General features: G+C 35.3%; 1 long non-coding RNA gene and 1 pseudogene across 1 annotated transcript in view; both read right to left on the bottom strand.

The window, feature by feature from the left end:
• LOC123389464 overlaps positions 1-25,558 on the bottom strand; it is a 73,689-nt gene extending 48,131 nt beyond the window's left edge. Inside the window, exon 1 of the long non-coding RNA XR_006604061.1 lies at positions 25,381-25,558. This is a non-coding gene — a long non-coding RNA (uncharacterized LOC123389464). The remainder of the gene's footprint in view (positions 1-25,380) is intronic.
• On the bottom strand, positions 21,211-21,335 carry LOC123389472 (annotated as a pseudogene).
• Positions 25,559-26,283: the final 725 nt, after the last annotated feature.

The raw sequence follows: 26,283 nt of genomic DNA on the forward strand, positions 1-26,283 counted from the left end.
CCTTTATCTGGTCTGGAAACCCAAAGTGGTATCAGTTTTGGTCCAGTTGAACTGTCCTGTAACTTAAATGTTGTTTGTCCCTAAAATTATATTTTTCTTTGATCATTCCCAAAAGGTCAGTCTTGCAGCTGCCCAACTGTTTCCGTTATATATTCAATAGCAACAGAACATTCACCATGTCTAAAACCGGACTCTTCATTCACAGCTTTCTCAGCTATTTATACAAATAACCTAGTTGCCCAAGCCAAAAATTTGATACTCGTGGGGAAGTCCTATGAATCCTAATCTTCTCAGTCTCTCTCATCTACATATTCAGTCCATCACTGACCTTCCCCCTGCACCCCGCCCCCAGCCTGTGCCTCTGAATAGCTCACAACATTTTCCTTGTCTTCTGGTCCTTGTTCCTTATTCTTACTGTGTTCAACTTTGGAAAAAGCCTTTCTGGCACCTTTCTGTAAAGGCAGAGGTCAAGATCAGGTCCTAACAATATTTCCAACTTTGTCAAGCAACTTTTACAACGTTAATGTTGAGTAGTTTATCTTAGAGGCATTATGTGAGTCACAAGCCAGTAGTATTTCAATGTACACATTATTAAAACAATAATATATTAGTAATTCAGACTTTAAATTGCTACTAACAAAAAAGATTATGCAAGCAGGTATTTACTGAGCAATTAATATATGCAATTTGGATGCATTAGCTTATTTAATTCTCACAATAATCATACCACATCTTATTAAAAGTTGGTGTAGCTGTGGTTTAGGGCATGGACTTTGGAGTGATACTATCTGAGGTTGAGTTACAGTTTTGCTAAAACTTAAAACTTTGGTGATCTTAGGAAAGTTTTTAATTCTTTGGTGTTTCACCTTCCTTCTCCATAATGTGGGGATGGCTATAATCGTACCTACTTGAGCAGGTCTTCCTTGGAATGTAGTATATACTCAGTGAATTGTAGACATTTTTATTACATAATCCTTGGAGACTCAGATTTTTAAGTAACATGCCCCAAGTTATATGGGTAGTATAGTGATATAAACTAGGTTAAATATGAGTATGTTTTACTCTAGAATACATAATTATGATCTCACTGCTTTATTGTTTCCTTACTGGCACAAAGGCATATAAGTGCAATTATCAAACTGATTTTCCTTTTGCAATAAAATATATTTTTTCATGTTGTTGACTGTCAGATCTTTTTTTGTCATGAAATTTGACGTATTTGAGATTCTTAAGCATCACATTAACATTTTAGAAAGCTAAAATAAAAGGTTGACTGGCATTTTCCTTTATTGCTTCCACCTGGGAAATCCATGTAAATATAGTATTTTATTTAGCACCTATTCTGTCCATTAACCAGGTCCAAAAAGAAAAAAAAAAAACCCAATCTTGTGAAAAATTATTCATAGTTTATATATTTAGACATCTTATTTTAGAAATAAATTTTAACCTCAGCATATTTAGAATATAATATGTGTCTTTATTTTATTAAATATTGCATACTAAAAGATAAATTTAAGGTATAATAGATTTAAGGTATAATAGATTATTTTATAATTTCTAAATAAACAAATGACATTTTGAATTTCCATCCTCTTTATCGTCATTTCTTTACTTTGAATTGTTCCTATTGTTTGAAGCCATAATGAAGAACAAGACTTATTTTGATTCCTGTAATTTTGGTAATCATCATCTTGGTAGGAAATGTATTTATCTATGTTGATCTTCATCAGAAGGCAGGAATGACAAGGCTAATGACATTTAATGATGGCGTGAGGATAATTTGTTGGGGAAATCTAGAAGCAGGCGTCAGAGGAATACATGGAGTTTTCTTGTATTTTGATCATCCCACAGTGCTGTGCAGTTAAATAAGGCCGTAGGTAGTGCTTTAGAGGGAGACTGTCCCCTTCCCTGCCACTGTGCCCTTTATACATTTAGAGAGAAGTTGGAAGGGGACAAGGGAGTAGCTAAGCCATCCTGTAGTAAAATAACTATTCCTTTCTGGAGAGTGGCTGGTTTCAGAAATTAACATCAATATGTATTTTCTTTTTTATGTCTAGAAAAATATGTAGTTTCGGAAAACATTAGTGAAAGATGTATTTAACGGGTCACTTTCTTAGTTGAAAACAGCAAAATTCATAGCAGTTTGTTACTATGGGAAAAGAAGAAAGCAGATTTGATGAATTTATACAGTTCTCTACTGTAATTTTTAATTTGTTTTTCTTCTTGGTAATTAACTTTATATTTTTAAAAGGTACATGTATATTCTTATTTCTTGATTTATCTGGTTTAGATAACATATAGTGCAATACTATAGTACATTTTTATAGTAATAATAATGAAAATGTCATAGGTATTTAACACCCTCTGTGATCTTTCCTTCATCTAATACTGTTATATCATTATATTTAATTTCATAAATAGATGATTATATCGTGATGAACCTATAAACACTACAATGCAGAGCCAGTAAGTATTTTTTTTCATTGAAGGTTTGTTTTGAATTAACTATTTCCCCAGTTTCTTTCAACACTAGTATTACTGGTCATATACATACTTATCTCTATCCAGGTGCTTGTTACTATTAATGATCATATTTTAACACTGTGTCAAGTCTGCCATTTACGCAGATAGTTCCAGTCTATATGCTGAGATAAACACCTACTGTTCTTAGTACACTTTGCAATTTTGTTTGGTTACTTGGTTTTCATAGGCCGCATTCTAGCTCTAAGGATCGAATGATGACTGAATATTGATTACCAATCATGATAATTGCATTCTATTTGCCAATGGTTGTTTTCCGTTAACCCATGTTAAGCACTCTTGTCTAATATGGACAGGTGGGGATGGTGCTGGGAAGAATTCCCTAAAAAGCTGTGAAATAGCAGCTCACCCCTTTTTAGCTTTGGATAATGTCCTTTGAGGACAAGGTAAAATCTTAATGAGGTTTTTATGAATGAATTCATTTTAATGTATCACTTCTCTGAAAGTGTTTCCTGAGAAAATACCTATCGTCCTGCCCCCTTTGCTTTCTTACTACACTGAAGGAAGGAAAAACAAAACAAGTAAGCCAAGAAACATTCATGAAGGTCACAATCCAGGGCTTATGCTCACTAAAAGAGTGTGACCTAATTATGGGACTACAGAACATACTCTCTTCCTCCAGACCTCATTACCACATCAATAGGGTTCTTGTATAATAACAGGAGAATGCAATAGAAATGCATGTCTCATACCTTATTTAAAAAGAAATACCTAGGAGAAACTCAAAGACAGCAGGACAGCCAAATCCAGGACAAGAGTTGACAATTTAGTCTCTGACACCTGCAGTTAGAGCAGGAAATAAACACAAGCTAACTCCTAGCCAGATAAACATAAAATCTCACACTAAAGGCCTGTTTACCTCCACTCTGTTGACTATGTTTCCGTCATATACAGCTTTCAACGGAAATCATAAGTCATACTAAAAGTTGACTTTTAATCAACACAGTATGAATACATAAAGCACACCAGAGCCAGGCTCAGATATAGCAGAAATCTGGACATTTAATGTAATTAGGGGCACCTGGGTGGCTCAGTGGGTTGGGCCTCTGCCTTCAGCTCGGGTCATGATCCCAGGGTCCTGGGATTGAGCCCCACATCTGGCTCTCTGCTCCGCAGGGAGTCTACTTCTCCTTCTCTCTCTGCCTGCCTCTCTGCCTACTTGTGATCTCTGTCAAATAAATAGATAAAATCTTAAAAAAAAAAAAAGCTGTAATTAACTTGCAGCGCGCTGTAATGGGACAAGTGAACAAGATGCGAGAACAGATTAGTAATATAAGCAGAAATGGAAGCTCTAATAATCAAAAACAAAATGCTAGAAATTGCACTACTACATATTTACCCAAAGGATACAAATATACAAATTTGAAGGGATATATGCACCCAAATGTTTATAGCAGCATTATCAACAATAGCCAAATTATGGAGAGAGCCCAGATGTCCATCAATTGATGAATGGAGAAAAAGATGTGGGGTGTGTGTGTGTGTATGTATGTATATATAAATATATGCACATGTATATGTATATAAAGTGGAATATTTCTCAGCCATCAAAAATATGAAATCTTGACATTTCCAACAACGTGGATAGAGCTAGAACATATTATGCCAAGTGAAATAAGTCAGTCAGAGAAAAACAAATACTATACCATCTCACTCATATGTGGAATTTAAGAAACAAAACAAGTGAACATATGGGAAGAGGGAAAAGAAAAAGGAGAGAAGGAAACAAATCATTAGAGACTCTTAAAGATAGAGAACAAACTGAGGGTTGATGGAGGAGGCAGATATTAAGGAGGATACTTGTTGTGATGAGTGCTGGATATTGTAAGTGATGAATCACTGAATTCTTCAGAAACCAATATTGCACTGTATGTTCACTAACTAACATTTAAATTAACACACACAAAAAAAACCCCTCAAAATTCTGGAACTCAAAAATGTAGGACAATGTTGAGCTAGTCTCATATACTTAGAATAAATTCCACATGGTCATGGTGTGTAATATACCTAAAATTTTGATGAGAATTTTTGCTTCTGTGTTCATAAGGGCTATTGATCTATCGTTTTCCTTTCTTTTAATATATTTGTCTTGGTATTAGGGTAACGCTGACTTCATAGAATGAGTTAGGCTATGAGTCAAGTTGTACTTACTGTCATTTCTAAAATGTATTTATCAGCGGCTGATCTCTAGAGTTGTTTTCATATTCCCTCTCTTTGAGTTTCAGACTCTATTTAAGAAAGAACACTTCAGTCCTTTTAGCTGTAAACCCTGTTATTATATAGGACTCTAACTGATATAGTAACGTTTGGCAGAGGGTGCAGGAAGTGTTCTAGAATTCTATGATTAGGCTTCAGTATTTGAGGGAATCTGTGCCCCTGGGACATGGCCTCCAGGAGTGCTTCTCAGCGACTTCCTCTTCTGCCCCCTCCCTTTTATGTGATAAAGGGAAACTAGTAAAGGCTAGAATTAGATACTCCTCTACCGCCAGGTGAGTTACGTTCTGCTAAAAATCCAAATTGGTTCGTCTTTGGTAAAATAATTTTGTTTGTAGAGCAAACCTTTGTTAAGGAAAACAACATGATACAGGCATATTTTAAAAATTCTTAGTTTTCCCTTTCCCTGTCAGAAACAAGAGGGGTTTTTCCCAATTATTTACCCTGAGAACCTTATGGGGCTGTTGGAGAGAAAACTCACAAGACTCAAGTCCCCAGGACTGGGCCCCCAGGAGTCTTTTATCTGTTAATCTCTATCTTCCTCAATTAGTCAATCACTCATTAATTACGCCTCTCAGTTCTTGGCTCCTGGGGCAGCAGCTTTGTTTCCCAGGTACCTGTGATTGTCTATATTTGCCTGTGTTCCCAGTTTTTAGTGTGGTGGTTTGACCTGGGACTTCAGTTATCTGACAGATCTAAGAAGAGTTGTTGATTTTTAGTTTTCTGTTAACCTTTTCTTTGTCCTAAGGTTGGAAGCAACAGCTTCCAAGCTCTTCACATGCCATACTGAAAACCAGACCTCTATTACGGCTTTTAGTTATGGTTGAATTTCTCATTTCTCATTGTATTTCCACATGGGTGCAGTAGTCCCCTGGAGCTATTAACCATGTGGGATAGTGAGTTCTATTCGGAAGAGATACCTGGACTCCACCATGCATGATATCTAATGTGTTTAGATGGTGTTGAAGAGTGCCCCCTGAAAACTGAAAACTCAATATTAAGGGTTTAAAGTTGATGAGGCATATTTGATTCATAACATGCTGCTCAGGAATTAATTATTTCAATTTTAGTAATCCAGCCTTCTTGATAAAGAATATAGGGGAAAGAAGAAATGAGCTAATTCCTTAAATGGTCAGACTTTCCTTATAAGATATTTAAACTGTCTTAATGTAATTTAGCCTAGTTTCCTACCTTTTTTTTTTTTCCTGTTTTGAAATAATGACTTAGAGGGTCATTGTCCAGGAAAAGGGCACACCTAACAGTTTCTTCTCCACCCATAATTGACCTCCCTTAAAACCATATTCCTTCTTATGTAGGTTGGCTAACAATCTTCTGGTCTAGGTTTTCTCTTTGGAGTATTTATATTTGCATGTTGGATCTGTTACTTCTTGGTTTACTGACAGGTGGAGTAGAATTTGGAGGGGGAATTGGCAATGTTTGATAATTTGCTACTTTTCAAATCTTAGAAGTGTCATCATGAGATTCTCTCCCCACCTGGAGTTAGAAATATTTCCTAGGTCCCATCACATTTTATTTTTTACTTATTTATTTTTTAAAGATTTTATTTATTTATTTGACAGAGAGATCACAAGTAGACAGAGAGGCAGGCAGAGAGAGGGAGGGAAGCAGGCTCCCTGCTGAGCAGAGAGCCCGATGCTGGACTCGATCCCAGGACTTTGAGATCATGACCTGAGCTGAAGGCAGCGGCTTAACCCACTGAGCCACCCAGGCACCCCCGTCACATTTTATATTAAGATCTAAATCCTTATGTTTTCGAGCACATCTTCTGAGCATATCTTTTGAGCATATCAGGAATAAATTTCCTGAGAAACTGTGAATGAGTGAGGTATTTTCTAAATTATTACAGAACTGAAAATGTAATTTTTCTGTCCTCAAAATTATTTGTGTTTTCTCACAGAATTTAAAAATCAGAGGAATACTGTTTTTGATGTTTTTGAGAAATGCTATTTTTAACTTCACTCATTTGTATGTGACCAAGTAAACTATAATTTCTACATGTTTAATTTTTTTCTACCTATACAGTTTTGTACCTTTATCTACAATGTTCTGGAATTTGATGAAAATATATTTCATGGGTCTTTTTGTATTTATTGTAGTTGACACTATGTAAACACTTTCAGTCTAGAGACTCGAGGTCTTTAATTTTAGGAACTTGTCTTGCCTTTATTTTCTTTCATATTTTTATATTTTTCTAAGCATCTGATATTTAGATCTTCCTCTTCAAAAAATACTCTAGGTTTTTATTTTTAATTTACTTTATGCCATTTTTGTTGCTTTGATTTATATTCATGAAAGCTTTTTATAACTTTTCCTTAAGTAATATCTGTTTTATTTATTTTTTAACTCCAAAGGTCTTTTGTTTTCCTTTTATTAATCTTGACCTTCTATAATGGTTTGTAGTATGTATCATATCACAGTCTATTAACTAGACCTCTTTAAAACTTTCCTTCAAATCCTTTTTTTTTTTTTTCCTGGGAAATATATAAGATAGTGATTATTGGAACAAATGATAATCCCTTTTCCCCATCTGGTCTCAAAGTCACAGCTGATAACTCATGAAGTTCTTTATCATCCATTCTAGGCTCCTCAGCTAGAACCTCTGCAGGAATAGGTGGCTTACTTGGTGGGTGACCCCAATCCTTATCCCTAAAAGCCCCATACACCATGTCAACTCAAGCCCTGCTGCTGTACTGGTCAGTTTATTGTCAGTGTTAGAAGGCAGAATTAAAGACAAACTAGGTGGGTCTCCAGGGTGTTCTACATTTTTCCTCACCCCATTGTGTAACCCCATTGTGTATCATTGGGATAAGGTAGCAAGCCTACCTTATCCCAATGATCAGAATTCATCCTCCCTCAAAGGTAGATTACTTGTTTTCTAACTTTTAGTATCTAGGTACAAGAAAATTGAAATTAATGGGCAGGCAGTAATCTTAATTTGAAGATTGATGGGACTCTTGCTAGGGTACCTAACAGAAAAATTTCTCCTCTAGGAACCAGAATCTTTAAACCTATAGAGCCCAGAACTGCAGATTTTTGAAAGTATAAATTTGCTAAGTGGGTCACTAAGCATTTTTGTCAGTGCAAATCACAGGTTGAGTTTTTCCACAGATATCGACTCCATATTGGGCATTTACATGCATGAACTTGAATGGCATGTGATCTAGGCATTAGTGACTGTGAGAAACCTAAGGAAATAGGATTCAGCTGAGGAAGAATTAGGCCTTGATACAGTCATAATAAATGTTTTTGTTAGTGCCACTGGGATTTCAAAAGTTGTCTGAAATAAAGGGTAGACTGTAGTGGACTATGTCACATGCTGTCCAGAGTCACCCTGCGGAGCTCATGCTTTAGTTTACCAGATAATGGGGCTGTTAGCAGCCAGAAGTCTTGGCTGAATCCCTCTCCCCCTCATCTCAGCTAAAGAAAATCATACCTCAAGAAAAGTCACCTCCCTCTTTGTGTGACAGCCCCCGTCTAAACACTGGTTAATAATTGTGTATGAAGAGCTGAGAGCCAGAATCACTGGAGCGTTAGCTCAGGCCTTTGTTGTAACTGAGCTGCTTTTTAGCTTTCCCCCATGTCAATTCTGCTTCCTTCTTATTCTTCATGTACTGATCCTGGGAGCACTCCCCAGTTGCTACCTGTCAATCTGCATGTCAGATTTAGTTTCCCAAGAAATGTCTTGCACCACTAAGATTTCCTTGGTACAAGTCTCCCCACTTTTTTTTTTTTTTAATTGAAGTATATTGTATTAGTTTCAAGCATACAGCATAGTGACTTGACAAATCTATATGCTATGCTATATTCATCACAAGTATAGCTACCAGCTGTCACCATATAATACCATAGACTATATTCCCTATACAGTACCTTTTATTCCTGGGACTTGTTCATTCCGTAACTGGAGGCCTGGATCTCCCACTCTCCTTTAGCCGTTTTGACTCTTCCCCTACCCTCTTCTCCCCTCTGGCAACCATCAAGTTTGTTCTCTGGCCGCACTTCTCTATCATGAAGCAAGTGGATCTGAATGTGAAAGCAGCCTTTGGCAATGATGTTTTGTACCCCCTCCCCCCAGACCTTTGAATTTTTCTATGGGTGAAACTTCAAGGCCCCAGTAATTCTTTCTAGGTGGTTAAGTCCCGTTCTCATTCTGCACATTGGATTGGAAAATAAGATCAAAGCATACTTTCACTTCATTCTCTTATTTTTGACTTTACTTTTTATCCTGCCTTTTACTGTTGTTTCCAGATTCCATTGAATCTTCTGGGGGAGCGGGGGGAAGTCTCCAGGAAGTAAATCTCTGATCTCTTAGCAGCTGTTCTGCTTTCTAGCATTTTCTGTTTGGAGATAGGTAAAGGTTATCACTTGTTCCTATAGTTAGCTTTTACAACAATTTTACTTACATCTTGCTTTGTATATGATGCTTCCAAATTCTTAGTCTCTTTGTAGTTCAACAGAGCTAAGTGGTTCTCTTCTTTACCTGTTTCCTCTCTGAAGGCTGAAATCCTCTACTGTCTACTCAGGGAAAACTATAATATAAATTCTAAATAAAAACACATCCTTTAAATGCTATATATTCTAGGCTAAAATAATCCTAATCAGTTTTACTATCCAGCAAATAATCTGTGGAGTAATATATGTACATGGAAATAAATTGGAATGTAGGGTGTAGATTTAATAACGATTTTGGAAATAGAGAGTAAGGACTGAGTAGGAACCAAGGGCAACCAAAAATGCTTTATGGACAAGTGTTGTAGTTATTATTTTACCAAACATCAAAGCAAGGATAGCACACAATAATTAAATTAAATTCTAAATTTAATTCTAGTTTGATGCCTTGGAGACTTTGCTGTTATGTCATCTATCTTTATGGTTTAAAAAAATTCATAATCTGTACTCTTTTTAGATATTTGAGATTCATTTTAGGACTGTGATTCTGGGAAACTTATGTATAATTTCTGCAAATAGTAACTACAAGAATGTGTGTGTATACTTTTAAGTGTTTAATGAAGTTGGGCAGCTTTTAAGTGTTTAATGAAGTTGTTTATATCCAGCCATAGAAGCTTAATTCCAGTTTTACAGATAAATTTTCTTACAAAGATAGTACTTTTTCAATAGTGTGATCTTGAGTTTTGCTTAGAAGATATGTTTATATGTGTATGAAAGACTATTTCACAATTACATTTATAATAATCCCAAAGTTTCAATTTGATACTAACAATATTTCATCAGAGATCTCTGATATCTTGAAAACATTTACTTCTAAAGCACCTATGTGTCTTATCAATTCAGATGGTGTCTTTCTATGTGTAATCCTTCCCCACAAGTTTATTTCTTAAAAGCATTCTGTGGGGAGATGGAGGTGGGTTTTGATCATTTTAAATGACATTTGAATGTGAGAATATGGCAAATAGTCATAAAATCTAATTTCTATTAGACATCCTCAGTGACTTACAGTGTAGAGCTATGATACCATTTAAGAGACAGAAAAAAAACTGAGCCAGTTGATTATTTTCAGATTTAATGTTGACTAGTCATTTTGAAAACTACTTCAATTATCAAGAACATTTTTTAAAAGTAAGCTTTTTTTCTTAGAAACTGATATATTAGTTTTGAATACATAAATGTGGAGGATATATTGGTCATGCTTTCCGTAGATATAAACTATTTTACCTTTTCTGTTATTTGAAACCCTTTATCATAAATTCTGCTTACCTAAGATTTGAAGAGACTAAAAAGAATATAAACTATCACATTTCTCTAAAATCTTTGAACTTTTAAGGCTGAGGAATATGCTTTTTCATTGAAGTAAAATTTCAAATATGAATGTTCCAAAGATTCAAAATTACAAAGTGAGAAAACTATGCTAAAGATATTTCTTTAAGGTTTTTCATTCTTTAGTCATACCTGAATATCTTAAACCTTGAGAGAGTTTCTCCCCCTCACATTCATTTCAAAGTATTATCTTCTAACGATTTATCTGAAATTCTCATCACTTGAGTCAAATGATTTTAGTCTACATTTTACAGTGTTATGTGTTGCTTTTTAAAAGTAAGGTTTTGTTTCTAAACTAAACCTACTCTCAGCTTGATCCTTCTTCAGTAGTGAAGTATTGCATTCTGACTCTTCATTCTGCTGCATAATTTATTTCCTAGGAAATAACTAGCGATGCCAAAAGTTCTTTGAAAACCTAGAAACTGTTGTTAGTTTGTTATGCTTTATAATTTGTATAATATCAAAATTAATTTCCAAATGCCTATTCTTTAACATACTTTATTCACTTATTTAACAGTAGAGTGGCAAACAAAGTCAATAATTAGATTCATCATGTATATTTTTAAAAAGATAACTCTCTTCTTGCCCAATATAAAATATCTGTGTGTATATGTTCAAATATTTAACTTGGTAATTATTCAGGAAGTACAAAAAGCCACATACATGACAAGATATCCCACACTTAAATAATACCACATTTTTGGCAAAACAGTGAGTACCGTATCCTACCCATCCTATTAACATTCTGGAGTAAAGAATCTGCGTAGCAATTTATTTGCCCAACTAAATTAGAGTACTTGAAAAAAAAGCTTAAGAATTATTGAAAAAACAGATAGGTGTTTTAAGTGATAGGAAAATTAATTATAGCTTCATCAGCTCCAGTACTATTAAGAGGACAGTAGGTTTTTATTTCAGATGTTGTAGTCTGAAACTGAGTTGGGATATTTTCTCTTTATTTATTTCTATTCTTTGAGGACAGGACATGAAGAACCAGAATCTGCTTCCATATTAAAAATCATTAACTCAAAGTCTATGAATTTAGAAAGAAAAAGTGGGGATGTAAAGTCTCGAAGAATAGGAGAAAGACAATGAGATTGGGAGATAGTTGGAAAGAAGAGAATAAGAATAGAGACTCTCCACAAATGGGAATGTGGTTGATAGAGAAATAATTATTGGAATTTTGTTGGAAGTAGCCTGGAATCTGTAGATCACTTGAGATAGTATGGACATTTTAAAAATACTAAGCCTTCCAATCTTTGAACATGAAATGTCTTTCCATTTGTTTGTCTTTAATTTCTTTTATCAATGTTTTCAGTATACAAACATTAACCTCTGTTGTTAGGTTTATTACTTAGTATTTTAATGTTACTGATGCTATTGTAAGTAGGATTTTTTTAAAAATTTCTTTTTTCAGATAGTACATTGTTCAGGCATAGAAATATAACTGAGTTCTGTTTATGGATTTTTTATATCCTGCAACTGTACTGAATTTATTAGTTATAAAAGTTTTTTTTTTTTTTTCTTTTAGAGTCTTTAGGGTCTTCAGTATGTAAGATCACGTCATTTGCAAATAGACACTGTTTCACTTCTTTCTCTCTGATTTGGATGCCTTTTTTTTTTTTCCTGCCTAATTGCTATAGCTAGGATTTCTATTACTTTGTTGATCAGAAGGGACAGTAATGGGCATCCTTGCCATATTTCTGATACTAAAGGTTAAAGCTTTCAGCTTTCACTGCTGAGTATGGGTTGTGGGCTTATTATATATGGCCTTTATTATGTTGACATCCCTTCTGTACCTAATTTCTTGAGCATCTTTATTATGCATAAGTTAAACTGTTCTTGCATCCTAGGGATAAGTCTCACTATGTCATGGTGTATGTTCCTTTTAATGTGCTTTTGAGTGTGGTGGTCCACAATTCTGTTGAGAATTTTTTCATCTTTGTTCATCAAGGATATCAGCTTGTGATTTCTTGTGGTGTCCTTATCTGGCTTTGATATCAGGGTAATGCCGGCTGACCTTGTAAAATGAAAAGGGAACACCTTTCAGTTTTTTGGAAGAGTTTGAGAAGGATAACAAAACAACAAAACAAAACAATTTGATTTTAAAAATGCAGAAGACCAGGGTGTCTGGGTGGCTTGGTCTGTTAAGCATCTGCCTACAGCACAGATCATGATCCCAGGGTCCTGGGATTAAGCCTCCATGTCAGGTTCCCTGTTCAGTGGGGAGTATGCTTCTTCCTTTTGCTTTGCCCTTCTCCCCATGTGGGCTCTCTCCCCATTGCTCTTTTTCTCTCAAATTTAAAAAAAAAATCTTTTAAAAAATGCAAAAGACATGGGTCGCCTGGGTGGCTTGGTGGGTTAAGCCTCTGCCTTCAGCTTGGGTCGTGATCTTGGGGTCCTGGGATTGAGCCCCACATTGGGCTCTCTGCGCAGTGAGGAGCCTGCTTCCCCCTTTCTCTCTCTCTGCCTGCCTCTGTGCCTACTTGTGATCTCTGTCAAGTGAATAAATAAAATCTTGAAAAAAAATGCAAAAGATTTGAATAAACATTTAATCAAGGCAGATATAAGAAAAAGTGCTAATCATCAGGTAAATATGAATGAAAATGAAAGTGAGCTACCACCTAACACCAATTAAAATAGCAATTAAAAATTTTATAACAAATCCTGCTGAGGATATGATGAAATTTAAACCCTTGTACACTGTTAGTAGGAATGTAAAATGATGCAGCCGAGATGGAGAATAATATCAGGCTTCCAAAAAATAAAACACTGAACTACCGCATATTCTAGCAATCCCACTGCTGGGTGTATATCCCAAAGAATTTAAATCTTAATTTTGAAGGGATATCTGCACTCCCATGTTTATTGCAGCATTATTTAAAGTATCCAAGAAAAGAAAACAACCCTAATGCCTACCCACAGGTGTATGGATAAAGAAAACATGGTATGTACATACAGTGAAACATTACTTAGCCTTTGCCAAGAAAAATCCCATCATTTGGGCCATCATGGATGGACCTGGAAGACATTATACTAAGTGAAATAAGTCATAGAAGTGAAATAAGTCACAGGAGGACATATACTACATGATTTTACTTCTTTGGAGTACATAAAAGAATCAAACACTTTTCTAGAACCAGAGAACAGAATGGTGGTTGCCAGGAGCTGAGAGGAAGGAATTATAGGATGTTATTTCTCAAGGGGTATAAAGTTGCAGTTCTAAAGATGAGTAAGTCTGGAGATCTCCTATACAACATAGAATCTGTACATGAAAAATACAATATTGTATACCTAGACATTTGCTAAGAATGTAAATCTCATTTGGAGCATTCTTAATGCATGCCGTACACACACCCATGCACACGCATACACACACCCACACACCTGGAGGGAACATAAATATTTTGACGGTGATGGATATCTTTGTTACCTTGTTTGTGGTGATGGTATGATGTGTGTATTTAATGTCTGAACTGATCAAAATATATACATTAAATGTTTGCAACTTTTTGCATATTAAGTATACCTTGAAGTTTAAAACAAAGATTTTATCAGTAAAGTAAAGAATTCATTTACATTATTTTCTGGACTTTCTATGTATGATGATTATCTAAAAATAAGATGCCATGTCTAGTAATGAGTAATATTATAAAGATTCAGAGTATAGCTAAGAAGTTATAAATTGGACACATAAATATTTAGCCCTTTCTCCAATTTGTGCACTACAGTGATACATTTATCAATTTCCTAATGGAATTTTAGAAGTTCTCCAAAAATCCAAAAATCTTAATGACTTTAAAATGCCATATCTAAACTTCCCTGTGTGTTAAATATTTTGCAAGTTGTTCTGAAGTCTAAGTGATTCAGCTAATGGCTGAGAGTTAGACATAGGGTTTCTACTGCTTTGTCATTTGTGAGTTGTGCTGGCCTGACATTCATTCTCTACAGCTAAATCGTGGTTCCAGTGGCTTCTGCAATCTTTATCCATGCTCCAATAGAGCAGGCATGTAAATCAAGTCTTTCTGTCTGTTTCCATTTTACATTGTGCTTTTAATTCTTTGTGATAGATTTTGTCTTTCAAGTCATGCCAGACCTACTAGGATTGATGTGCTTTTCATCTGTCACTCTCTTCACACTGTTTGATTAAATTGGTTCTGTTGCTTTCAGGGAGACAGGCTAAAAAGCCTAAGTGGCTATTTCTAACTCAATCGTGTAATTCAACTTTTTTACTATCCAATTCTAATCATTAGCTTGGGCTGGGATACAAAGGAATTACTATAATCTGTAAATTTGTCCTCCCAACACCCTTTGCAGAGAAGAATTTTAAACAAAACATCATAATTTAGAGGTGCCTGGGTGGCTTAGTGGGTTAAGTGTCGGCCTTTGGCTCAGGTTATGATCCCAGGGTTCTGCATCAGGCTCCCTGCTCAGCGGGAAGCCTGCTTCTCCCTCTCCCACTCCCCCTGCTTGTGTTCTCTCTCTTGCTCTCTTTCGCTCTCAAATAAATAAATAAAATCTTTTAAAAAATAATAATTTATACTTGCAGTAGTTTTATACAGATTATGAAAAATACATTTTTGAGATTAGATTTTGAATTCAATTATTTAAACTTCTGAATAATGCCAGATAATATATTAAAAACGAGATAAATACAAACATGCTTTAACAAGAAGTTAAAGTCATTCTATCATGATTCTTATTCCCCTCATATGTAACTTAAAAGTATATTGACTTGGTATAAAAATCATGATGTTAATGCCATGCTCTAAGTTAAGCTTTAAAAATTATTCGAAGAGGGGCACCTGGGTGGCTCAGTTGGGTAAGCATCTGATTTGATTTCAGCTCAGGTCATGACTTGGGTGATAGGATCTATCCCCCAATAGGGCTCTGAGCCATGTGGGAATTTGGCTTAAGATTCTTTCTCTTGGGTTCCTGGATGGCTCAGTGGGTTGAGCCTCTGCTTTCAGCTCGGGTTGTGATCTCGGGGTCCTGGGATCGAGTCCTGCATCAGGCTCTCTGCTCAGCGGGGACCCTGCTTCCCCCTCTCTCTCTGCCTACTTGTGATCTCTCTCTTTCTCTGTGTGTCAAATGGATGGATAAAATCTATAAAAAAAAAAAAAAAGATTCTTTCTCTCCTTTTCCCTCTGACCCTCCCCTGCTTGCACTCTCTTTCTTTCTCTAAAATAAGTAAATAAAATCTTTAAGAAGCCAGCATTTCTGGTTCTGGTATTTAGCGCTAAGGCCAAACTCTGCTTTTTGTGCTTCACTTATGAATCTATAAAATGAGAGAAATGAGTCGAAAAAACATTAAGATTATTTTTAGCTCTTCAAAATCTGTATTCAGTTTGTGTGTGTGTGTGTGTGTTTCTACATATCTTCTCTGGGTTGGAAATTCAGTGGAGATGAAATTTGGGGTTACTCTCATGAAATTCTCTACTTGAGATTTAAAATACTGTTTCATTCTTAAATGTTTACCTGTATTCACATTTTTTTTTTTTTAAAGATTTTATTTATTTATTTGACAGAGAGAAATTACAAGTACACTGAGAGGCAGAGAGAGAGAGAGAAGGAAGCAGGCTCCCTGCTGAGCAGAGAGCCCGATGCGGGACTCGATCCCAGGACCCTGAGATCATGACCTGAGCCGAAGGCAGCGGCTTAACCCACTGAGCCACCCAGGCGCCCCTGTATTCACATTTTTAAACTCCAATCCTCATTCAGGTATATTGAAAATTTGACAGAACTGGGCTCCAATCTGGTTGCATTCTTACCTATTATGCGATCTTTAAACATTGTCTGTCCACGTGAATGTGTGCACTCTCGTGTTTGTATATCTGTTTATATTTATTCTTAATCTACATATGAAAATAATAATTCTTGCTTTATAGAACTGATACACTTAGTGTAGTATTTGGAACACAGTAAATGTCCAGGTGATTGAACTTATATTAAAAAATCATGAAGTTTGACAATCTACAAATGACTTTCTAATACTCTAGATTCTCTATAGAAACTTAATGCTTATGCTGTTCTTGTTTTTATTTACAATACCTGGTTTGTGTAGTTTAATTTTTTCCTTAGTGATAAAATAATATATCACTAGTATCGACACTAGGAGGTTTCTGGGAAGAGAAAATGCTATATACCTTATTACTGTCAGGTTGAATTATTTGGACTATATGTAATATGTTTTATGTTGGTCTCATTATAAAGAGAGGGGATTGCATGGTATATTTAATATGCGATTCATTTTCTATTGGGCATAGTTTCTGATTTCTACTTTAAAAAGTGTAAAGCTTAAAGAGACATGCAGCTTCATTTATCTAATGACAACAGTAAGGGTAATGTTGCTAGAATATTAGCATCCACCTGCATTTTCAGATTTTTTTTGGGTGCAGAAGACCCATGTACATATCCAGTGAATCAGATAATTGATCACATTCACAGACACCCTACATTTCTTATGTTCTTTTTATGTTCTTAAGACCTTAGGGCTTAGTCATGAGAAACTGGATTCTAGGGGATTTGGAACAAATAAATCATCAGCCAGAATATGCATAGAAAGATATCCGGTGATGTGCTGGTAATATTTAACCACCAGTTCTCTGGGAAAGAAATAATTCAGTATGTACATATCCACATAAATCTATTCTGAATTGAACTGATCTATAGGATATGCAGCACCAGTTTTACAAATATTGCTACAAATAAACAATATTGTTTATGATAAATTCCATGTAGCCATCGATTCTCATAAAATGCTTTTATTGATCTTGCCTTATTCCTGTATCAGTAGCCAAACTATGGTTAGAACTGATGAAATAGCATAGTTCCAATGTAAAGTGTTGGTTGATATTTTCATTCATATTAATAAGATGAAAGAGACACAATGAAAAATGTATGTCAGAACTTGTTCCACAATCACATAGATGGCTTGCTTGCTACATCTCACAACACTTTATATACTGAATTTTTTAATTTAATTTTTGAGTTATTTACCAAGTAATAGTTCTAGCCATGGCATACTTTTCAGTCTTATCTGTATTAATATTTCATCCATTACTATATTAAATTTAGACAATTTAAAACATAAAGCTCTGATTTATAGTGTTTTCTGATGTCTGTGGTGTAAACACTGCTATCTTGTTAGATTAAAAGCTACCACGTTGACATCCCTGAATGCTGCCTTGTGAGGAGATGGCTGTAGCACACCACTATGGAACTTTTCCATCAAACAGGAGCAATAACTGTGAACAACCTCTAAAGCATATAAAATAGTAAATTATCTATATTTTGCATGCATATCTTTGTTTCTAAAAATAATTAAAACATGTAAATATAACATGTAAGATTTTTATTATTGGCTGTGCATAGCCAACTACTCAAAAAATTCCTGAAAATCTAATAACTGCCTCTAATAGGCTGACGCCAGCATCAGCACAGCCGAAGCTCTACTTAATCATTTTAAGGTAACTATCAGTGAGGACTCTCTAATGATGTGTATGTGTGGGGAAAGGTCAGCAAAGCTACTAAAGTCCAAACAAAGGAAGAAATCAGCTTTAAACACAACCAGATCCTGAAGGCAGACATAGGTCTTGACAATACCAGGCAAGTAAGAACTCTTTGACTCCCTTGACTCTTTCCTCTCCATCCACCCGCACCTGCAGAGCAGCCCCAGGCCAGAGGGAAGAAGAGCAGAAGCTCTAGAAGGCCAGGGAATGAAAGAGGAATACATCACAGTATTCTGAACTAATACAGACTCCCATTACCTCCCACCATAGCTGAACTAGAGTAAAATAGTAACATTAAATCAAGTTCAGCATTTTGCTGATTGACATGGGGCCAGACATACAAATTCCTAACATTATAAGGTATTTGCCCACCCAAAGAGAAATTAGTAGGTCATATTTTATAAGAGGTCTGAAGAGTATTGGTCTTCTTAAACTTCAATTTTAAAAGGATAGACTTAAAAAAGCAAAAGAAATCGTAAATATGTTGTAATTAGATCCCACAACACCTAAGTGTAATCTGTAATTTTTATATACTTTTTATTTTCCCACATGATTGATTTAACTCAGCAAATGTATTTTTACAATTGGATATTAAGCATATTTCACATTAAAAGTTATTTATGTGGTAATTAAATACAAAATAATGACAAGAAAGTGACCTCATTTTGTTTCAAGTGAAAAATTCTGAATTCATGAAATGTTTTGAAAATCCTTCTAAGTTATGATAAATTGATTTAAAATAAATTTGAATATCTCAATATATTTGTGACCATCAAGCAATAAGGCATAAGGTAGGGGAAGGTCATATGGATGTGAATTCCATTTGAAACAGGAGGCATTTGTAACAAGGAAAAATAATCCTCCTTATATTGAATAGTTATTATCTCAACTTATGCTGGATATGTACTGTTTCTTCATAGTTTTCTTCTTACTTTGATTTCAAGCTCAGTACTAACTGGATAGATGATCATTAAAATCTTGAAATGCCTTTGGAAATTTATTGAATGGGAAATAAAGTAAATAAATAGAAGAGTTATCCGTTTAAAATTACCACCACCTGACTACCATGAAGGGATAATTTCCATATGTGATCCCTCAATTTAAGGAAAATACTTCTCTACTCTGACATCCTGGAATGTATAAAAAGCCCGATTATTAGTTTGTATTTGTTGTGACTTTCATCTAATATCTAAGATACTAGATATCTTTCCAACAAAAGAACTTAAAGAACAATATTTCTGCCTGAGGAATTCTAAACAACAACAACAACAACAACAACAACAAAAACCCCAAACAAAACAATAAACAGTTAACCATAATTAAAAGGGCATTTTAATTTTTTATTATTATTTTTAAAATATTTTATTCATTTGAGAGAGTTTGCAAGTTGGGAGAGGGGCATAGGCAGAGAATCTGAAGCAGACTCCACTCTGAGCAGGGAGCCCCACACAGGGCTCAACCTCATGACCCTGAGATCACCATCTGGGCTGAAATGAAGAGTTGGATGCTCAACTGACTGTGCCACCGAGGTGCACTCAAAAGATCATTTTTAAATTGTATTTTATAATTTTAATACATGAAGATTGATTCAAGAAGCATTGTTACTATTTTACTGGTGATGTTCCTAGTTTTGTTTAAGCCATTCTTCCTTAAACCTCAAAATATATTTTTGATTCACCTGGGTATGATTATGGACATTTGTTAAATGTAAGACTGTAAGTATGTATTTTGTGTGGGAAAGTGGGTGTTTATAGTGGCACATGTATGTAATAAAGTATGTGAATTATAATAAACATGATTTAAGATATAGCTATAAATACATCATATAAATAGCTCTATGTATTAATGATTATTTTTAGTTGCATTTTTATGTCCTCTTAAAATGTTGCATTCCAAATGTAAATTCTTAATTATCACTATGCATTGAGAAGCTTTGTCAATTAAACAAAAAAACGTTTCAGTACAACAAATTGGTATTATAACTCTAGGGCATTGTAAACATTTGTTACATAATTTAGTATAGTGTAGAAAACAGCAAGAAATAAAAATTATCACACAGCCATTATTAAATCAGTTTATGTGAGCTTCTAAAATCTTGAAACTCACATGAAGACTAAGATCTATAACTTGAAATGAGGAGTCAGCAATAAAAATTTAAGTTGATTGAATTTAACATGTTTATCAGTTGAGATAAATGTTTTGCTGTTGTTGTTGCCTATTATTTTCTTGGTGAGACTTTTGAAATATTTATATAATAAATTATGAGTGGAATTTCATAGAGACAGGGCATGCAAACAACCATAATTCCAGTATTATGGTTTTCTGCAGCTTAGTAATATCCCCTTTCCTTATATTTATTAGGAATAAAACCCATTGTCAACTCTAATTATTTAGAGATTATATATTATGTGAAAAGCCTTGAGGCACTGGGCAATGCATTGGCATAGGCCAGGTGGTCCTTGCATATATGATATTATCTGTATAGATTAATGTAGGAATTAAGTAAAAAAGTGTATATAAACAAGTTATGTTCAGAGTGGATACCAGACTACAGTCCCATGAATACAGGGTACTATAATGTCATTATTAAGATAATATATTTTTTTGGTAATACTGAAGTGTGGTGTTGGCACAAGGATAACATGTAGATCAATAGAATAGAATAGGGGGTCCAAAAATAAGCCCACATATACATTATCAAATGATTTTCTACAAGGGAGCCAGTACTTCTCAATAAATGGTGCTGGGACAACTGGAAAGTCACAAAGAATAAAGGTGGATCCTCACTTAATATCTTCTGCAAAATTTGACTCAAAATGGATCAGAGACCTGAATGTAAGAGTTCAAATTACAAACGCTTAGAAGGAGACATGAATACATGTTCATGACCTTGAATTTGGCAAAAGATTCTTAGCTATGACACCAACAGAATGCACAACAATGGAAAAATAGATAAAATGGACTTCATCAAAATTAAAACTTTTGTACTTCAAAGGATACAGTAAAGAAAGTATAAGGACAACCTACAGAATGGGAAAAAATGTCTTCAAGTCTTACATCCAACAAAGGGACATGTATCTAGAATATATAAATAACTCTTACAACTCAACAACAAATAGAATCCATTAAAAAAAAAAGGATCTGAACATATTTCTCCAAAGAAGATAAACAGATGGCGAATAAGAGCATGAAAAGATGCCCAACATTATTAGCAATTAGCAATAATCGCGCCTCGGATAAACCTCATTGGCTACGATACTGCCACTGCGCAAAGCTTCAACATTATTAGCAATCAGGAAAATGCATGTAAAAATACAAGGAGGTATCACTTGACACCCCGGGATGGCTAGAAGTGAGATTGAAATTGAATTGAAAAGTCAGGTAACAAGTGTTAACAACGATGTGGAAAAACTGGAACTGTCCTATGCTGCTGATAAGAATGGAAAATGATGCAACCACTTTGGAAGAGTGTGTTAAGCACTGAGGGCCTGTCAGATAGCAAACATTCAATAACTGTTAGCTATTAGTAAATTACTTGGCTAGAGGTGAAAATCAAAGTTATTCTTTGGTCCTGTATCTATACATAAAAGTCTGTCCTTTCTTATAAAGAAATTAGAGTCATGTTGTTCTCCAGAAGTTGTCTTCCAATTGATTGCAAATAAAGTAGAAAAAACTACAAGCTAACTCTGTGGCCTTTTCTTATTTCACAGACATCAGTTTCTAGTTTTGTCATTATCATTACTGTGGTAAAACACCTGTGAGATCTACTGTCTTAGCAGTACTTAGGTACAGCTCTAGCAAAATTTGTATAAGATCTGTATGACCTAACCACAAAAACCTCGTGAATGAAATCAAAGAACTAAAAAAGGAACAATATTTCATGTTCATATATAGGAGGACTCGATATTGTCAAGATGTCAGTTCTTCCCAGCTTGATCTATACATTAATTAAAAATATCCTCAAATTATTTTGTAGATGTTGACAAAGGGCTCCTAAAGCTTAAGGGAAGAGATAAAAGACCCAGAATAGACAACACAGTTTTGAGGAGGGACAACATTGAAGGACTAGCACTACCTGACTTCAAGATCCAATATAAAGAAATGGATTTTCAAGAAGAAATCAACTATTAAACCATGGAAAGACAGGGAGGGACCTTAAATGATATTACTAAGTAGAAGAAGCCAATCTGAAAAGTTATGTACTGCCTGATTCCAAATATATGACATTCTAGAAAAGCCAAAACTATGGAGACAATAAAAATTAAGTCATTCTAAGGAGCTGGAGATTGAGGGCATAGATGAATAGGTGAAGCACAAGGGATTTTTAAAGCAGTAAAAATACTATATGTAATGGTATAATGTTCCATACATGTTGTTATGCATTTCCCTAAAGGCATAGAACATATAGTACCAAGAATAAATTTTGATGTAAACTGTGGACTTTGGGTGATTATAAAGGCATCAGTGTGGCTTCATCAGTTGTAGCAAAAGCACCATTCTGATGAGAGAGAGCAATGATAATGTGTGAGGCTAGCATGTGTGGGAGCAGCATGTGTACCAGAAATCTCTATACCTTCCTTTCAATTTTTTTTTTAAAGATTTTATTTATTGATTTGACCACTGAGCCACCCAGGCGCCCCCTTCCTTTCAATTTTGATATGGTTTTAAAACTCTAAAAACAGCCTTAAAATTATCTCTCTCTAGAAGCTCGAAACTCTGGGAATTTTAAAAGTTCACATTACTAAATGCAAGTCAAATATAATGTGTCAACAAATAAAAGGAAATTTGTGAGTAGATTCAGTTAACATCAGAGCTTAGGTGTTTCAGTAAAAGCTTCAGGAAAAACGTAGCATTAGACTGGCTCTTGAGTAATAGGTAGTATTTCCCTAACTATGGAAGAGATGATTTTAAGCAGCCCAGTTGATGAGAACAGTATAGGTAGAGGAGAAGCAAATCGTCCATTTGGTTGGAAATAGAAGGTAACTTTGATGTGCTATGGTGTGTGTCAGGAGTGTCCTGTTGTATTGGAATAGAGAAAAGCAGTGTGGCTGTAATAGCTTGTATACAGTTATGTGATGCACTGGAAGAGCAGTAACGTATACGGGTATAATAGTATAACAGTATAATGTTAACAGTATACGGGTATAGTATAAACAGTATGATGTATACATTATATATATAAGATGTATATATAATGTATATAATATATATATTTATACTGTATAACAGTATAAACAGTATAATGTAACAGTATATGGGTAAGGCAGTAAAAGGAACACTTCACCCATCTTTTGCATACCATTTCCTGTGCTCAACTATCTGAACCCTGGTGATATAAATTAAATGCCTGTAATGGGAAAATATGGCAACTTTTAATATGCTTAAATTTACTGAAGTTTCATTGTCTGGGTACACTCCATAGCAGAAGACACAAATTTGGTTATTTACAGACAAGTGGAAAGTGCAGTGAATATGTGAAATATGTTTGACCTTTATGGTGATGTCCTGGAGAGCATATTTTCCATTTTAAAGGAGCCATCTACAAACCAGGTACAGTCCATTATTTGCATTCCATTTTTATAGGTCTTCTACTTCACAGGAAAGTATGGATATTAAAATATTATATAAAACATTTTGGAATTTAAATTTATACAACTGATTAAGTTTTTAAAACACTATGTGCAAAAACTCTTTTAAATACACTTGTCCCCTGTTCTGCTAGTCGGCTTCTTCAGCCTAAGTACAAATATGCTGGCTAATTCAGTGCTACACTACTTCAAATACGCAGGCTTAAATGATTGCAAATATTACTCCTGTTTGTGATGATTTTATGTCACTGTGGAATTCTTTGATTTAATCGCATACTTAAATAGTGATGAGCGCTGGGCATTATATGTAAGTGATGAGTCACTGGGTTCTCACCTGAAACTAATATTGCACTGTTAGTTAATTAGAATTTAAATAAAAATTTGAAAAAAAAATCAGTGCCTCACTTTAGTGACACAACATAACACATATAGTTAACACGTACACACATGCACATGTACACATGTATGAGAATATAAGTATAAATCCTGGAAATAGTCTTCAAAAATTTTATTTGAGAGAGAGAGAAAGAGAGTCACAATTGGGAGGGGTAAAGGTAGAGGGAGAGAAAATCTCAAGCAGACTGTGCTGACAGAGCCCAGTGCAGGCTCTTTCTCACAACCCCGAGATCATGACCCTACCCAAAATCAAGAGTTGGACATCCAACCAGCTACACCACCCAGGCACCCCTTTTTTGCAGGCGCTTTTGAGATTCCATTTCAAAACCATCTTTATCATTTATTACTTCAAAATGCATGCATTCACAATTTGTGTTGGCCATAGAACACAGATTAATCTTATCCTACATTTACTCATCTCTTTATAGTATAATTTAAGATCTTAAATTTTTAAAGAAATCTTTTTTACTTTCATCAGTTTTTCCTCTTACATAGATATATATGGATTTTACTCCTAAGAGCAATTACTAATTGGAAACATTGTATAATGTGCTAGTGAATCTTAATTTAAATCACTTTCAGAAGCACTGAACTCTCCCCGCTGCCTGTCAGCCTTCCCCACCTGTACTGATGTGAATGCAAGTGCACACGTTATCTGAAGAGCCATGTTGATTATAATTGCTTGGAGGGAATGCACCTTTTTAAATTCCTGCCATACCTTCTTTTCCTAAGCACACTGTAGTCCAGACAAGCTTCACAGCACAAAATCAGCTCCCCTAGGTCAGAGAATAGTCATTCGACATGCAAAATGTAATTATGCTCAGCAGGAGAACAGATAATTGGGGTATGGATACAGATATATTTTTATCACTTTTCTGCTGTTGATAGTCTTATTATATTTGCTCCTGAGATGTGGGAGAAGTCACAATAACAGAATCCCTTTATAGCAATTAGAATAGCTATCCACAAGGTGTTCCTGTGTTCCAACTGTATTGGGTGAAAAAGAGAATATGGAAATAAAAAAGAATAGTAGGGTTCCATCCCTCCCTCACAACTAAGGATGTACTTCCTAGTGCATACTTTATGAAAATGTTTTTCCTAAAGAAAAACTGAAAAATTAATTTAAAATACACTGATGGAGAACCTTCTGGTTTCAGCTTCTGCATGTAAAGATCTTTTAATGACCACTCCCATCCTTACAACAAGAAATGCCTGGAAAAATGAAAGTCAGTGACCTTTCTTGGACCCTTTAGAGAACAGACGTTGCAGAGCAAACTGTCACCCTCCCACCTCTGAAGAGCCATGCGAATCCAGAGTCAGAGCTGGTATTTGCTTACCTGGGGCAGAAACTTCTGTAAGTTCAGTTGTTGGAAACTAAGTAGACAAGTGTGAGAGTGGGAAATGTCTGGCATAGTACAGACTTATCATCTCCCCTCTCACGAAACTTTCCTTCTGCATAGTTAGAGTTCAAGAAATATCTCCTTATGATCCTGATGAAGGGAGTGGAAGATAGCCCTTGTGAAACACAGGAAGTGACTCCTCTGATTAAAAAATGCTTACTTCCGGGATGCCTGGGTGGCTTGGTTGGTTGGGCGGCTGCCTTCGGCTCAGGTCATGATCCCAGCGTCCTGGGATCGAGTCCCGCATCAGGTTCCTTGCTTGGCAGGGAGCCTGCTTCTCCCTCTGCCTCTGCCTGCCACTCTGTCTGCCTCTGCCTGCCACTCTGTCTGCCTGTGCTTGCTCTCTCTTCTCTCTCTATGACAAATAAATAAAATAAAATCTTAAAAAAAAAAAATGCTTACTTCCTAGCTTGGGCCCCCTCCATCCCTTCTGTCTCACCTTGTGGGGTGAAAACCCAGCCAGCAGTTTACACAAATAGACTGAGAAAACTACAGCTAGGGTCTGGAATTCATGCGGAGGATTATAGAAACTTTTTTCCCTTCATCTTACTACCTCACCGACCAAATGGCAGTACAGTAACAGTGGATTATAGGTCACAGATGACACAGTCACTCCAAGGAGCCATGGATAGGGAACCCCAAAGACAAGAGGAAAGACAAGTATACTCTGGTACCCACATCTATAGCAACTCCTATCTATAGCTCAACTCCTATCCATCTTAACATAAATTCTCCCCTAATAGATCTCAGTTTCTATTAGGTAATACATGTCTAGCAGTCACCAAAAAATGTAAAGCTATGGTATAAGGCAAAAGAAAAAAAAAAGTCTTTTTGACCATT

The sequence above is a fragment of the Mustela putorius genome, unplaced genomic scaffold (genome assembly GCF_011764305.1).
Source record: "Mustela putorius furo isolate JIRA1106 unplaced genomic scaffold, ASM1176430v1.1 tig00003974_pilon_pilon_pilon, whole genome shotgun sequence".
In the NCBI taxonomy this organism is placed as follows: domain Eukaryota; kingdom Metazoa; phylum Chordata; class Mammalia; order Carnivora; family Mustelidae; genus Mustela; species Mustela putorius.